The following is a 14,359-nucleotide window of genomic DNA, read 5'->3' as shown; positions in this document are numbered from 1 at the left end:
GATTTTGTTGCTTCAGATTCTACATAAGAAGAAATCGAGGCGTAGAGAAGTTAAGTGACTTGCTCAGGGTCACGCAGTCAATTGGTAGCCCAGCCAGGATTATAGTCCCGTTTATTAGGATGTAAAGAGGAGAGTGCTGGATTCAACCCTCAGGACCTGGGGTAGAGCCAGCATTTGGGGATCCTAGACCCGCCGCGTTGTCTTTCCCCCTTGTTCAGGCCTGCCCTCCTGCCCTCCTCTGGAGGAGGCAGGGTCCCAGCATCACGCGGTATCCTAACCAGGCACCCCTAATCCTGAATCTTTGCTCTCTCGCGACCTCTGGAGGGCCAGATCTGTCTGGGGCTCCGTGTGGCGGGGAAACACAGTCTTTCTGACTATTTGCATAACGGAGACCGTTCGCTTCCCCGCCCCTCCACCACGCTCCTCTTCCCTTCCTCTCCAGTCCCCTCCACCCCTCATCCCCTGCCTCCCGCTCCCCTCCCCCTGAAGACCGTCCTCCCTTTGGGGACTCCGGCGAGGGGCTCCCAGCCTCGGGCTCTCCGGCCCCCGCCCTGGACAGAGTCCTGAGCACCTGGGGGAGGGGAGTCCTGGGTTGGGCCGGCCGGGGAAGACGCCTGGGGCACTGCCCAGCGCTAACAAAGGGAGCCAGCCGCCGGCCGGCTGGGGTGTGTGCAGGCGGAGCAGCCGCAGCTTCCACGCCGCCAGCACGCAGAGTGAGTAGGGGTGCCGCGGGCCACTGCGCAGCCCGGGTGGCCACCCCCGGGAGGAGGGATGCGTAGGGTTTAGGGAGGGAAGGGGAGCGGAGGCCGCCAGGCGCGCCCAGGGCGCAAGGAATCGGTGTCCAGCGCCGCTTCAGCCACCTTCGCCGCGTGCCGGCCACCTTTGGGCCGGGGGTGCCTGTGTTTTTGTCCTGAGAGAGGGACCGCCCTGGTTTCTCCCCCGCTCCATGATCTGGGGACCCACAACAAACCCACGTGCGCTCGGCCACCCGGAACCCTCCTTTCTCCACTGCACTGTCTGTAAGGAAGGGTGGGACGCCCTGCAGCGGCTGGGTTCCTTCAGATCCCGATGGGTAGGTTCAAAGACCAGGAAACTGAGCTTCCCGGCGGGGGTGGGGACACGGGCACCATAACAAACGCACGTGCGCCCAACCCTGGGCTGCCAACCTTGAGGAGCCGCCCCGCGGAACCCGGCCATTGTCTCAGCTACAGCATAGAGAGCAGCTCTGGGGGCGCCACTTGCTGGAGGAGGTCGACAAAGACATTTAAAAGGTACCACCTGGGCATCAGCACAAACTGCCAGACTTAAAAGGGAAAAACGAAACAAGAAAGCAGCTACGAAAAGATTACTGCAGGCTGAGTCTGTCGCGGTGGTGGTGTATTACTTGACGTGATCCGGACAACCCCTCACTTCCACCTCACGGAGGTTTCTTAGAGATGGGGTTGAATTAAGGATCTATGGGTCCCCTCCCAAAAAAGACCGTGCCTGGTACACCCTTGTCCCTGCGCTCTGGTGGGAGGTCGTGAGCACCTCTGCAGCCTGCGGGAAGAACGGTCCAATTTAAACAGCGCCCAGCGTGGTTTCATTTGCGCTTTGCTTTGTAGGTCCATGTGTCTAGCCTGCCCGGGTGTCATTGGCCCCTTTTGACTTGTTATGCATTTTTACTAGAAAGGCCAGCCGAGGCCTCCTGTACGAGGTGGGGGCGCTATTATTTTCAGTTCGATTAGAGTTTGAGAGGAATTCCGAGGTCCGGAAAGAGAGGCCTCTCTGTTTTGTTTCGCTTACATATATGCTCAGCTCAGCTTTGCAGATTTTGGTTAATCAGAACTGTTCAGGCAGCAGCAAGATGTTTGGGAGGGTGACTTGGCCTTTTAGGTGTTGGTGTTGGTGCAGGAGTAAACCCTGAAGATGGTGGGAGTGGAAATGTAGGCACCACGGCTTCAGTGTGCTTGCTGAGCCATTGGGTTGTGGCTTCACCTTGACTAGTGCCGCTGGAGATGGACCTGTCTCTGGGGAGAACTGGGGATCCTTCAGCCCCACACCACTTTCATTGAGAGTCTGGAGAGCATCCAGAGAGCCCTCTTATTTTATAGGTGGAAAGCGGAGACCTGTTGAGTTCAGCCACTTGTCCAAGATTAAACCGAAATCAGGACAGAGCTAGGACTTGAGTGTGGGTCTTCCAGCTCCCACATTGCACAAGGCCAGGCTGACAACTAAAGGAAAAACCAGGATCCTGTGTTTGGCTTAAAAGGCAATGGCTTTAGGCAAAACAGAGTTAAACAAAGAAAGTAATTCAGATTGAAAGGTGCACCCTTCCATTATCCCTTTCAAGAGTTCTTTATTCATTGGAGAAAAGGCTAGATTTAGTAATTCCTTATTCTTCATCTGGCCTTTCATAAGCTTAGTTATTTTTCTCTCCTGGCTGCCCCTCCCTTTAAATTGGAATAGGGCCAACTGTGGAGACTTAGATGTTTTGCCTCTCATCCCTGTGCCAGAAGGCCTTTGTTTGGGCATAAGCATGGGCTGTTGACACCAGCCCGGCTGGGAAGAAAGTATCTCTTAGCATGCTTCTCCTAAGCCACTTGTGGGAGAACAAAACATTGTTTTCATTGATTTTATTTAATTTAAAATTTTTGTGAGAGTTCCATGAAAGTAGCTGCTTATTTTTGTCTTTGGCAGAGAAGAAGTTGGAAAACCCAAAAAACTTGGGAGTCTGGGTTTCCCTAAAGCTAACATGATGCTTTGCCCTGTCCCTGTTGTCTCCTGGCTATATTTGTTTATTTTCTTAGGGTTTCCAGGGTGTCTCATTTTCATGGTGATTCCACTGGACATAAGGAACTTCAGGAATCATCTGGTCAGACCCTTTTATTTTTTAGATAGAAAAACTGAGGCCCAGAGAGGAGAAATTACTTGCCTAAAGACACTCAGCAAGGTGTCTGCTTTTACTGACTCTTTTTTAAAATCCTTACCCGAGGATGTGTTTATCTATTTTAGAGAGAGAGGAAGAGAGAGAGAAACATCAATTATTTGTACACCCCCTTTACCCCTAGAAGGGGGATCAAACCCACAACCTAGGTTGTGCCCTGACAGGGATGGAACCCACAGGTTTTTGTTGTATGGGGCCATGCGCCAACTAACTGAGCCACCTGGCCTGGGCTAGTGCCTCTCTTTGCGTAAAGGAAACTTGCATCAAAGGAGTTTTTGTTGGTATGTCACAGTAAAGTCAAAGTTATGATGGTTGTTATAACAACACCTTTAAGTCAGATAATGAATTCCTTAAGGATTTGAATAGGCTTTGGTTATTAAACAAAGCCATAGATCCCAATGGTAGATCTGGTGAGGTTATCATTGGGGATCAGTTTTCTTTAGTGTTTACTAAATGGTTTACTTTACGCTTGCTCTGGGCTCCCACAGACTCCTTTTCCCAGTAGGAAGCTGCTTTGAGTATAATCATAAAACAAATGGCAGCAAAAACTCAGAAGAGAGAGACCCCACTTAGCCCTGTGCTACTGAACGTCTTGGGCCCTAGTTTCCTTCTTTGTGCAGTGGGGGTACCTTCTGCCCAGGTTCTAGTGAAGTGGAAGATGCTCAGGCCTTAGAGTCTGAGGAGCAGGTTTGGGTCATCCCTTCTCTCCACAAGTGCCTTGAAAACTAGCAAGCTGCATCCACATTGTATAATGTGAGGGGAAGAAAACGCATGTATCTCCTGTGGTTGTTGGGAGTATTAAGTCATGGGACTCACGTTTAGGACTCTTCAGACCTCGTGGCAGGCTTAGGTACTCCCCAGCTTTTTAAGTGGCAGAGAATGATGGGGGGCAAAATAGCCCCGGAGGGTAAGCCCAGTGCTCAAGGAGATCCTACCTAGTCACAAAGAGGTATGAATGTTTGCCAAACTGTTCAGTGGGCTTTGGGTAGTTGTGTTATGCGTGTGACTCTAAGGTAAATAAACTTAGTAAAAAACAAATCAAAAACAAAACCAGAACTTTCAGGCCTAAGTGAGTGAGACCTAGTCATTCCATTCATTCACTTCATATTTACTGACAAGCAGGTGGGTTGGGTGGGGGTGTCCTGTGCTGAGCCTGGAGTTATAAAGAACATGACCCATTCTCTACCCCACCGCCCTTGCTCAGAACACATTTTGGTCATCCCTTAGAAATTGCCTTCAGAAAATAGAGTTCATTTATCTCAATATTGACCTGGGCTTGAGGGGGGCGGGGTCGGCGGGGGGAGGTTCCTCTTTCTTCATGAGTCAAACAAGAGCAGGTGGTAAAATGAGAGAGTGGAAGAGGGAAGGCTTCAAAGAGAATGTGGCTTTCTACAAATGTGAGGATGTGTTAGCATTAAAAAATGACAGCAATAAATCATTAATGAAATTCATAGTAATCTTCTGGAACATTAGAGTCCTGAGATTTTGCTCAGACCTGATGTCAGTGATTTGTTCAATAAGAACTGAATTGGGGGGGGGGGGGAGCATTTTTCTTGCTTGTCTGCATATATACTACATGTGTTCTGAGTCTGCTAGATGTACTTTTCATGGGTAACAGGAACATAGTTTCACATAAAATACTGAGACTGGTGGATGTACTTTTCATGGGCTTATATGTAACAGTAACATAGTTTCACATTAAATACTGGGGTATTTAATGAATCCCCATATGCAATCACTTATCCACATCTTCTTTTCTAAATCATTACTTGAAGGGTCAGGTTAGCCTTCAGAATTAGTTTGGTGATTTAGATTTTGTTTATCATTCTTATTATAAGAACAAAGCATGTCCATTGAGGACAATTTGGAAAAGTAGAAAAAAAGTATACAGAAAAAAATTCCATTATTTAAAGACAATGACTGTTAACATTTGGCAATTTTCCTTCCGGTCTTCTTTTTATGGATTTGCTTTTCTCTAAATGGTTGAGAGCACATTGGATGTACTGTTATCTCTTATCTCTTGCTTTTCTTGTTTAACCTTTTCATATGTACATCAGAGTTTACAACTGCATTAAAGCTGTGCCTTTCATTCATCTCCAAGGTCAGGTGGCGGTATTTCATCTTTTCTTGTGGCTGAGTAGTATTCTATTGCATGTAGGTACCACATCTTCTTTAATCATCTATTGAAGGACACTTTGATTGTTTTCATGTCTTGGCCAGCATGAGTAATGCTGCAGTGAACATAGGGGTGCACATATCTTTGTGAATAAATCTTTTCAAATTTGGAGTAGTTACCTAGAAGAGGGGTTGCTGGGTCATATGGTAACTCTATTCTTAATTTTTTGAAGACCCTCCATACTGTTTTCCATAGTGGCTGTACTAGTTTACATTCCCACCAGCAGTGAATGAGGGTTCCTTTATCTTCACAACCTCTCTAAAACTTGTTATTACTTGTCTTGTTGATAATAGCCATTTAGCAGGTGAGGTGTTATCTCACTGCAGTTTTGATTTGCATTTCCCTAATAGCTAGTGAGGTTGAGCATCTTTTCATATATTTGTTGGCCATTTGTATGACTTCTGGGAGAAGTGTCTGTTCAGGTCTTCTGCCCATTTTTAAATTGGACTAGAGGCCTGGGGCATGGATTCATGCACTGGTGGGGTCCCTCAGTTTGGCCTGGGTGGATCTGGCCGAAACCAGCTCTCTGACATCCCCTGAAGGGTCCTGGATTGCGAGAGGGCACAGGCCAGGCTGAGGGACCCCAATGGTGCATGATCAGGGCCTGGGAGGGACCGCGGGAGAGCTTCAGGGGTGTCTGGCCCATCTCACCCAGTCCCAATTGGCTGGACCCCAGCAGCAAGCTAACCTAGGGTCGGAGCATCTGCCCTCTGGGTGGTCAGTGCACATCATAGCGACTGGTCTAATGGTCGAAGGGTTGGACACTTAGCATATTAGGCTTTTATTATATAGGATTATTTGTTCATTTGGCAAACACAAGCCAACCATTTTTATTTTAGAAGAAGTCTTAAGTCTACAATGGAGGGGGAAAGGCTTTGCATATGGCCTTGGGTTCTAGTCCTTGTGACCTCCAAAAACTTACTTTAACACCCCACTTTTCAGTTTTTATATGTGTTAAATAAACAACTCTAGGGTCATTTATTCATTCATTCCTCACATATTCAAATGCCCATTCTAAGCCAAAGGTGCACAAAGACAGCTCAGAGTATGATGGAGGGTCAGGGTAACAAGAGACTAGTTCAGGATGCTGTGGACCCAGCAGAGGGCAGCTCCCACCCCTGGAGCAGCTGGAAGGAAGACTTCCTGGAGGAGGGCCACTACTGGATAGTCAAACACTTGTTACTTTTTCCCGATTATAATCGACTATGAGATTAACATGTTTGTGAATGATCAGGTAATTTCCAAAGGATAGAATCCTAAAGTTGGAATTACTGAGACACACTTTAAAGGGTATTAGCATTTAAAAAAACTTCAAAGGCTTAGCCCCAATCCTATATAATAAAAGCATAATATGCAAATCGACAGAACTGTGTAATGATCTGTTGAACAACCGGTCGCTATGATGCGCACTGACCACCAGGGGGCAGATGCTCAACGCAGGAGCTGCCCCCTGGTGGTCAGTATGCAAGCGCTGCTCAGCCAGAAGCCAGGCTCACAGCTGGCGTGTGCAGTGAAGGTGGCGGGAGCCTCAGCAGGCAGTAAGGAGTGGGGGGTCCTGGACTGCAAGAGGGTGCAGGCCGGGCTGAGGGACCCCTCCCCACCACACACACACCAGTGCACGAATCTTGTGCATCAGGCCTCTAGTTACATAGAAAGTCCCAAAGTACCTAAGTGTTATATGTATCTTGTGGGAACAGTAGAAATAAAAAGCACAAGTAATTTAGGATTTAATAAGTGATCCCCGGTGTAGACTTGGGCAAGGTCCTTAAACTCACCCCCTTGTCTCACTGGGCCATTGTAAGGTTTAAATAAAATTATAGCTGAAGAGTCCAGGATAGTGCCAGATATACAGGAAGTGCTCAGTAAATTGTTATAATAGGGATTTTTCACAAGTGGCAGAAACTTTTGGTTCTAATATTTTTCTTACCACATAGCAGGCAGAAAGTTAATTAAAATGGAACCTCCTACCAGGTGACAAATTGAGAGAGAAATGATCACTCACATATACATTATTTAAAAAGTCTTACTATGAAAAATTTCAAACATACAAAATGGTGCAATGAATCCCTATATACAGTTTATCCTTAAGAATTACCAAAACTCATGACAGATTTATAAAACTATACTCCACCCAGATTACTTTGAAGCACATTGTGATATCAGCTCAGTCATAAATATTTCACTGAGTCGCATGATGTATATTTGAGGTATTGTACGGCTCCTGGAGCCTGTCTCTGCTCCCATATGGGACCCTGTGTGTGTGTGTGTGTGTGTGTGTGTGTGAGAGAGAGAGAGAGAGAGAGAGAGAGAGAGAGAGAGAGAGCCAGCCAACCTGAGACCTTCTTTTTAAAAAACATTTTTATTGACTTCAGAGAGAGAGAGATAGAGAGAGATAGAAACATTAATGATGAGAGAGAATCATTGGCTGCCTCCGGCTGGGGATCTCCTAACTGGGGATTGAGTCTAAAACCCAGGTATGTGCCCTCACCTGGAATCCAACAGCAATCTCCTGGTTTAAAGGTCAATGCTCAACCACAGAGCCACAGAGCCACAGAGCCACACTAGCTGGGCCCAACCTGAGATCTTCTTAAGTTTTACTGCTCAAGTGAGTTTTCCTGCCAGATCCCGTGTTCCAAAGAGACAGGGTAGCGGGAGCACTGAATTTAGTCAGGAGACCTGATTTGCAAAAGGGCTCCACTCTAGTTGTAGGCTTTTGGCAAGTGACTTCTGAACTTTGAAGCACATTTATAAAAATTTGGTGAGTATCGAATGAGGTAATCCATGTGACAGCTCAGCAGCTCTGCATTAGTAGGGCATGAATTGGACTTGGAACCAGCCTCCTCTCCCTCAGAAGCAGACTGTCCACATGGAACTGAGCTCACAGGCTGATGGCCCCTCCTCACCAGGATGCATTCGGATAGAGTTGTCATGGGTCTCTCCATCCGAAGATGTGGTCATGGCTCAGATGAGTGCCTAGCATGCCAAGCACCCCAGATTTGCAAATCTCTCTCATTTCCTCTCACTCTGCCCCTTACCTCTGATTTATGGCTGAGGGCAAGGAAGCCCAGAAAAGGTAGGGCCTTGTCAACTGTGTCTTTCATCCATGGAAAGAGACAGACTCTCCTGGCCCACTCCAATTTGGATGAGTCTTGGTCTCGCCTAACTCACTGTTGCACCCAAGTAGGATTTTTTGACTCAACGAACAGAAACATGTTGATTTGATTTAGCAATGAAATCAAAGCCCTCTCTTTAATCCACCAGGACTCTCATTATGTGAGGGTCTGCAATGTGACTTGTGTTCTCCTGCTGTCGCTCGCTGGCTGTGTGGCCTTGGGCAGGATGCATGTCGCCCTGGGCATGCCACCTGGGACTCAACTCTCAGCTCTTTAGGCCTTTCCAGCTCTGAGATCATCAAAAGGCAAAGGGTGAAAGATATAGGTCAGGGAACTTCTTCACACACATAATAAATAAAATCTGTTTGCTTTCAGAATCTTCAAATCGGGTAAAAAGTCACCCCCTCACCTTTTGCCTTCATCCCCCCCAATCCCACTTCTCTCTGAAGTGACTGCTGTTTACAGTTAGTTGTGGGTCCTTTAGCCCCTTTGGCAGGCATTTATGTTGTATACATGGTTATGAGCAGATACATTTTAAAAACTAAGTAAATGGATTACATCATGACTGCCACTTTACAAACTTGTCCTTTTCACTTTATCGGAGGTATTTCCATATCAGTGTATACATATTATTTTTTTTTCACAGCTGCATCACATTCTATATTATGGATGTGTTTGCTTCACCAGTCTTCTGTTGATGGACATTAGTCTATTTTCATAAAAATATATTTCTAAGTGTACTTAGACCTTGGCCATGCAGAACAATGGTTGTGTCAGTGGCAAAATGAAGCCAGTCTATCAAGGTTTGGAAAGGGTGGCAAGAGAATGGGTGCTTGCACACTGAAGACCACACCCTGGAAATCTGGAATAAAGGACTCCCAGGAAGTTACTAAGAGGCTGTTTGGATGGAAGACTATTTTTGGAGACAGCCTGCCTGGTTGGGTGCCCTCGGCTGCCAGGGCAAGAAATCGAGCTGCGTCATCACTTCCTCCACTTTCCACTGTCTCTGGCACTTCCAAATTTGTTTCTGTTCTCAGGGTCACTGGGGACCTACTGGGAGGACTGGAACTTGAGTGAGGGAGGAGAGAGAAGCCAAGAACAGGAGTATTTGATCTCAGGCTCTGGAGAAGGGACTGTGCCAGTTCTGCTCTACTCTGTCAGGTGGTGCATACCCATCTGGAGTGTTATGTTTCCTGGGGTCCCATACAGATCATGATAAAATGAAGCACCCCAAAAATGGGCTACTTAGAAACTGAAGTTTCAGACACCATATTGGAGGTGGAATAAATGTGGAAACTGGGAGTTTCTGGCCTGTAGGAGATAAAGTAAGAGCCACCTTCTTCATGTGGAAGAAGGATTCAAGTCACATCAGAGTGGCTGCTGTGGAGGGGAGAACTAGTCCAGGGTGTGGGAGAAGTTGCAGAATGGCAGATAAGGGAGAACTTGCTCAGCTGAACTCTCCGACCATGGAACAAGCTATGTCACAAGGCAAAGGGCTTCCTGTCATGGGAGTATCCAACCAAAGTTGCAAGTGAATGTGTTTGCCCTCAGAGGATTCTGCTTTGCAGAAAGATTGACCTAAAATGCCCCTTCCAACTTTGAGAGTCTAGGACTTTCTATAGGGCAAGAAGCAGAAAGATGCAAAAATCAGCCTGAGTGGGTGGGACAAGTTATGCCCCACATAACTGGAGCACTTTCACGTGCTCTGAAAGGGTGAAACAAAATGGAAACCTTCAAAGGAGGCTCAAACATTGTTTCCCTTGGGTCTTGGCAAGCCTCCTCCTGTCTGTCCTTGGCTTCAATTCTCTTTGACTCTATATTCATAAATTATTTCCACAGGAATAAATATATCGCATACACTTTAGATGACCAGGAAATCTGGCAACCTGAAAAGAACTACATGTCCCAGGAGGATAATTGTACATTTTTTTCTCTCGTTACAGTCTTTCTAAATTTGCATCCATCTCCTGGTTTCCCTAGCACAGTGCTGAGATGCCACTCAGCTTTAATTTTAGGATTTCTCTACCCTTTGCAGCCTCTGGGAGGGTCTCTGAGCTGGAGTTGATAGCACCCACCATGTTAAATGCTTGTCCCTTGTTTTTCTGTGGATGAGGAAGAGCATCTTGGACCAAGTCTTGGTGAGGGAAACATGGCAAGTTTACCATCTTCTGACTTTTGCTGTGTGCCTGGGCCTGAGGAGGCACTGTGTGTGTTCTCTTATCCAGTCCCCACGGCAATATTCGGTGAACTGATGTCATAGCTCCATTTGCAGTTGAGAAAACTAAGTTTCGGAGAAGTGTGATGTCTTAATTAAAGCTGAGTGACGTCTCAGCACTGTGCTAGGGAAACCAGAATATGGATGCAAATTTAGAGAACTACCCGAAGATTCACTGTTGCTAAGGAGTGAAGCTGGTATTGGGTATAGTTCTTTCCTGTATCATGTTATATAGGTTTTCTCACTGCTAATAGTACTCAGTCCTTTGCGTCTGAGAAGAGCTTTGTCCTTGAGTTTCATTGGGGGCTTGGCTGAATTCTTATAGGGATTATGGAAACTTTCTATCATTCCCCTAAGAACATATGAATGGAAAGAACTCAGTGGACAGTCACAGTCACAGGAATAGCAGGACATTTGAATCCAGCATACATTTGCTTATTTCCTTTTTTGGTAAGGGTTATTTGCATCAAGTTTGGTTTGCCCCCCTCCCACCCCCCCTTTTTTTGCGTGCCTTTTAAAACTCTGATACCCACTTGTCCTCATTATTGGTTATGACTGGGAATTAACACTGGTAGTGAGCATGGCCACAGATTGGTGGGTATCACTGCTCAGCTACCTTTAAATGCCTTTGGCTTGTCAATGGAACTCGACATCAACATTGTTAAGGGTTTATCTGGCAGCTGAGCTCCTAGGCTCTTAAACAATTTCTTCTTTTGTAAAGTTTATTTAATATCATTTTGTTTATCAAATATTTATCAAGTGCCTATTATGTGCTAGGCATTGGGAATATTTACATAAACACATACACATCGTAGATATGCACACACATACTCAGTGTGTCTAGTAGTGGGGCCTTGCAAGTTAGTGGCAGATAAATTTCCTCTCTCACCCTCTTCCTCTCTTCTCAGAGTCCTTGCTTCATTTATTTATTCAACAAATGTAGAGTGTGTGCATAGCACAATGCTCATTTTTAGAACATAGACCCAAATATTCTCACAGCTCTGCTCGTTTGAGAGCTTAGTTGAAGGTGGACATACAGGTATTAATTATAATACAGTGTGTTAAATTATAATTTGGGTGTATGTAGAGATTGGGAAGAAGGCACAAGGAGTTTGGGAAAGCTTCCTGGAGGAGGTGATGCCTAAGCTGGGTCTTACAGAGCAGTAGCTGTTAGCCTCTGGGCAAAGGGCTTTGAAGGAGAAGTGGGTGCAGGAGCAAAGATGGGGGGTGAAGAATGGCATGTTGTATGTGTGGGGAGATCACTAAAGGCTGATGTTCCTGGAAAGAAACACACAAGGCAGGAAGTGGTGAGGGATGAGACTGGAACCATTGCATTATCTAATATATTTTCATAACCTCCCTATGTGGCATATACTATTATCATCTCCATTTAATGGATGAGGAAACAAAGGCTGAGGGAGGTTCGGAGATTTGTTCATTTAGACAATGAGTGAGTTGAGTGAGTGAGTTGAGGTGCACGGACTTGAATGTATGCTTGCTCAGCGCCCCAGCAGTGCCTGCAGAGGCAGGTTGGGAAGGTTTGGTTTGCTGGCTAAGGTGCTTGTTCCCTCTGTATCAATCTATCAAGGGTAATACTCTTGCTGAATCCTCTTTCTTCTACCTGGCTCATAGTGTTTTCCAATTTACAGTTAAATTGGAATGAGTGAATCTGGTGTTAAAGCCTCTTCTGAGTCTTGGTTCTAGCATTTACACTCCTTTTAATTCAGAAAACTAGTAGTCCAGAAATCTTAAAAAAAAAAAAAGAAATAAAACCCCAAGCCTTTATGTTCCTAACCATGTATGATGGGAGAGGGAGAAGGTTCATCCACTTTCTTAAAAGTTCCAGGTTCATTTAGTAGCCCAGGCATTACCTATAGATCCCTTAGTTCAGAGAAGCCCTTTAGGGACTGGAGAGGAAGCAATCAATGTGGGTTGGAAGAGTCTGGAGCAGGTAGGCCTTGAGCTGTCCCTTTAAGGATGAGTAGGATCAGAAAGATGGAAGGCCTGACAATGAGTAAAGTTATTCTGTCTGACCCAATGATAAATGGGATGCCTCTGGCTCATTCTCCCCATCCCCCAGGATAATTTCTGCATTGGAGTTAGCTCTTGTGTGGGAGAGGTAGTAAGGGTATCCATTCATTCAAAATAAGGTTTATTGAAAACTAATCAATTGAGAGGACAAAGACAAGATGATGAAATAAAAAAGGACAATTACAGAGCTAAGGGATAAATTGATGATACAAACAACTTCTTTAGAGAAAAAGTTAATAAAGGAACAGCATAGAATCAACTGAAAAGTAAATTACTAATAGAGCAGGAAGGCTTGAAGAAAATTGCAGTATATGCTGAGAAAAAAAATTCATCAGAGAAAATCAGAGATTTAAAGGTTGTACCAGGATGATCCCTCAGAAGGGTAACTGGGGCATCTGTGGAAACACAGGCCACTTCTGCTTATGTTCCATTGACCAAAACATAGTCACATGGACCTACTTGGCTGCAAAGGAGGCTGGGAAACATCTCCAGCTGGGTGGCCTTGTGCCCTCTTAAAACTCAGGGTTTTTCCATTACCGAAAGGGAAATGAGCAAATGGATATTGGGAGCAATTCATCTCTGCCACGAGGAAAAAGTAATGTTGACCTCAGACTTGATCTGCAGCAGAAGAAAAACTTGAGAACATGGAGAAGAAATATTTAGAGTTCTGAGGGAAAGGCAGTGTGACTGAAGATTTTTACACTTAATTAATTCACTCCTCAAGGATAAGGCAACCAGCCATTCTCATACATGTAAGAACTCTAGAATTATAGCACATATGAACCCTTTTTGGGAAAACCTACTTGATGATGAAAAAAATTAATCAAAAGCAAACTTAGGAAGGCTTGGTTAAAGGTGATTTGGTGAGCCCTTCATCTGCTCAAACAGAGCAAAGCTAAGCCAAGGTGGGCAGTAGAAATAGAATATGACAAAGTAAAAAGAATGTAACAGAAATGGAGAGCTGGGGAGGAAGTGGGAGAACACGTAAGTGCTAACTTTCCCTCTCATCTTGACTAAATAGGGTGTTAAAGTCATGACTCCAGCCTTGACTCCAGTCAATATTATTATTATTATTATTATTATTATTATTATTACTATTAAACTTAGAAGGGTCCTAAGGAAGTATTATCTTTTGGTGGAGCAATGTGTTAAAAGTGCAGCTTTTCCATTATTTTTCTTTCCTGTAGAATTAACATAAAATAAAGTTTAAAGATTAAAAAAAATAGCTATTTTAACCCTGGTCAGTGTGGCTCAGGTGGTTGAGCATCATCCCATGCACCGAAAGGTTGCCAGTTTGATTCCCAGTCAGGGCATATGCATGTTAGGGTGAGTGCAGGAGGCAGCTGATTGATGTTTCCCTCTCATATCAATGTATTTCTCTCTCTCTCTCTCTCTCTCAAAATCAATAAAAAAACCTTTAAAAAGAATTATTTTATAAAGCAATTCTATCCATTCTTCTTTTAAAAAATTTATTTATTTAAATTCTTTATTGTTTTTAAAGTATTACATATGTCTCCTTTCCCCCACATTGATCTCTCCCTGGCTACTCCCACCCCCCAGCACATACCCTCACCCCCCTGCTGTCTGTGTTCATTGGTTATGCTTATATGCATGCATACAAGTCCTTTGGTTGATCTCTTACCTTCCTCCCTCCCACCCCTTCCTGCCTTCTCTCTGAGGTTTGACAGTCTGTTTGATGCTTCTGTGTCTCTGGATCTATTTTTGTTCATCAGTTTATGTTGTTTATTATATTCCACAAATGAGTGAGATCATGTGATATTTATCTTTCTCTGACTGGCTTATTTCACTTTGCATAATGCTCTCCAGGTCCATTTATGCTGTTGCGAATGATAAGAGTTCTTTCTTTTTTACAGCAGCATAGTATTCCATTGTGTAGA

General features: G+C 44.9%; 1 protein-coding gene across 7 annotated transcripts in view; it reads left to right on the top strand.

The window, feature by feature from the left end:
- The first annotated feature begins 590 nt into the window (after positions 1-590).
- The window catches only part of ST6GAL1 (ST6 beta-galactoside alpha-2,6-sialyltransferase 1), a 112,090-nt gene continuing 98,321 nt past the window's right edge, over positions 591-14,359 (top strand). For 4 of the 7 annotated variants that reach the window (XM_080654051.1, XM_080654046.1, XM_080654047.1 and 1 more), the window contains exon 1: positions 591-713. The gene's annotated coding sequence lies outside the window, so the exon portion shown is untranslated. Of the gene's footprint in view, positions 714-1,125; positions 1,272-14,359 lie in introns of those variants that run through there. The other 3 variants (XM_080654050.1, XM_080654052.1, XM_080654049.1) reach the window with 3 other exon arrangements.

The sequence above is a fragment of the Plecotus auritus genome (assembly GCF_963455305.1).
Source record: "Plecotus auritus genome assembly, chromosome: 2".
In the NCBI taxonomy this organism is placed as follows: domain Eukaryota; kingdom Metazoa; phylum Chordata; class Mammalia; order Chiroptera; family Vespertilionidae; genus Plecotus; species Plecotus auritus.
Note: the sequence above shows the minus strand (reverse complement) of the source record. Positions and strands in the feature narration are given on the sequence as shown.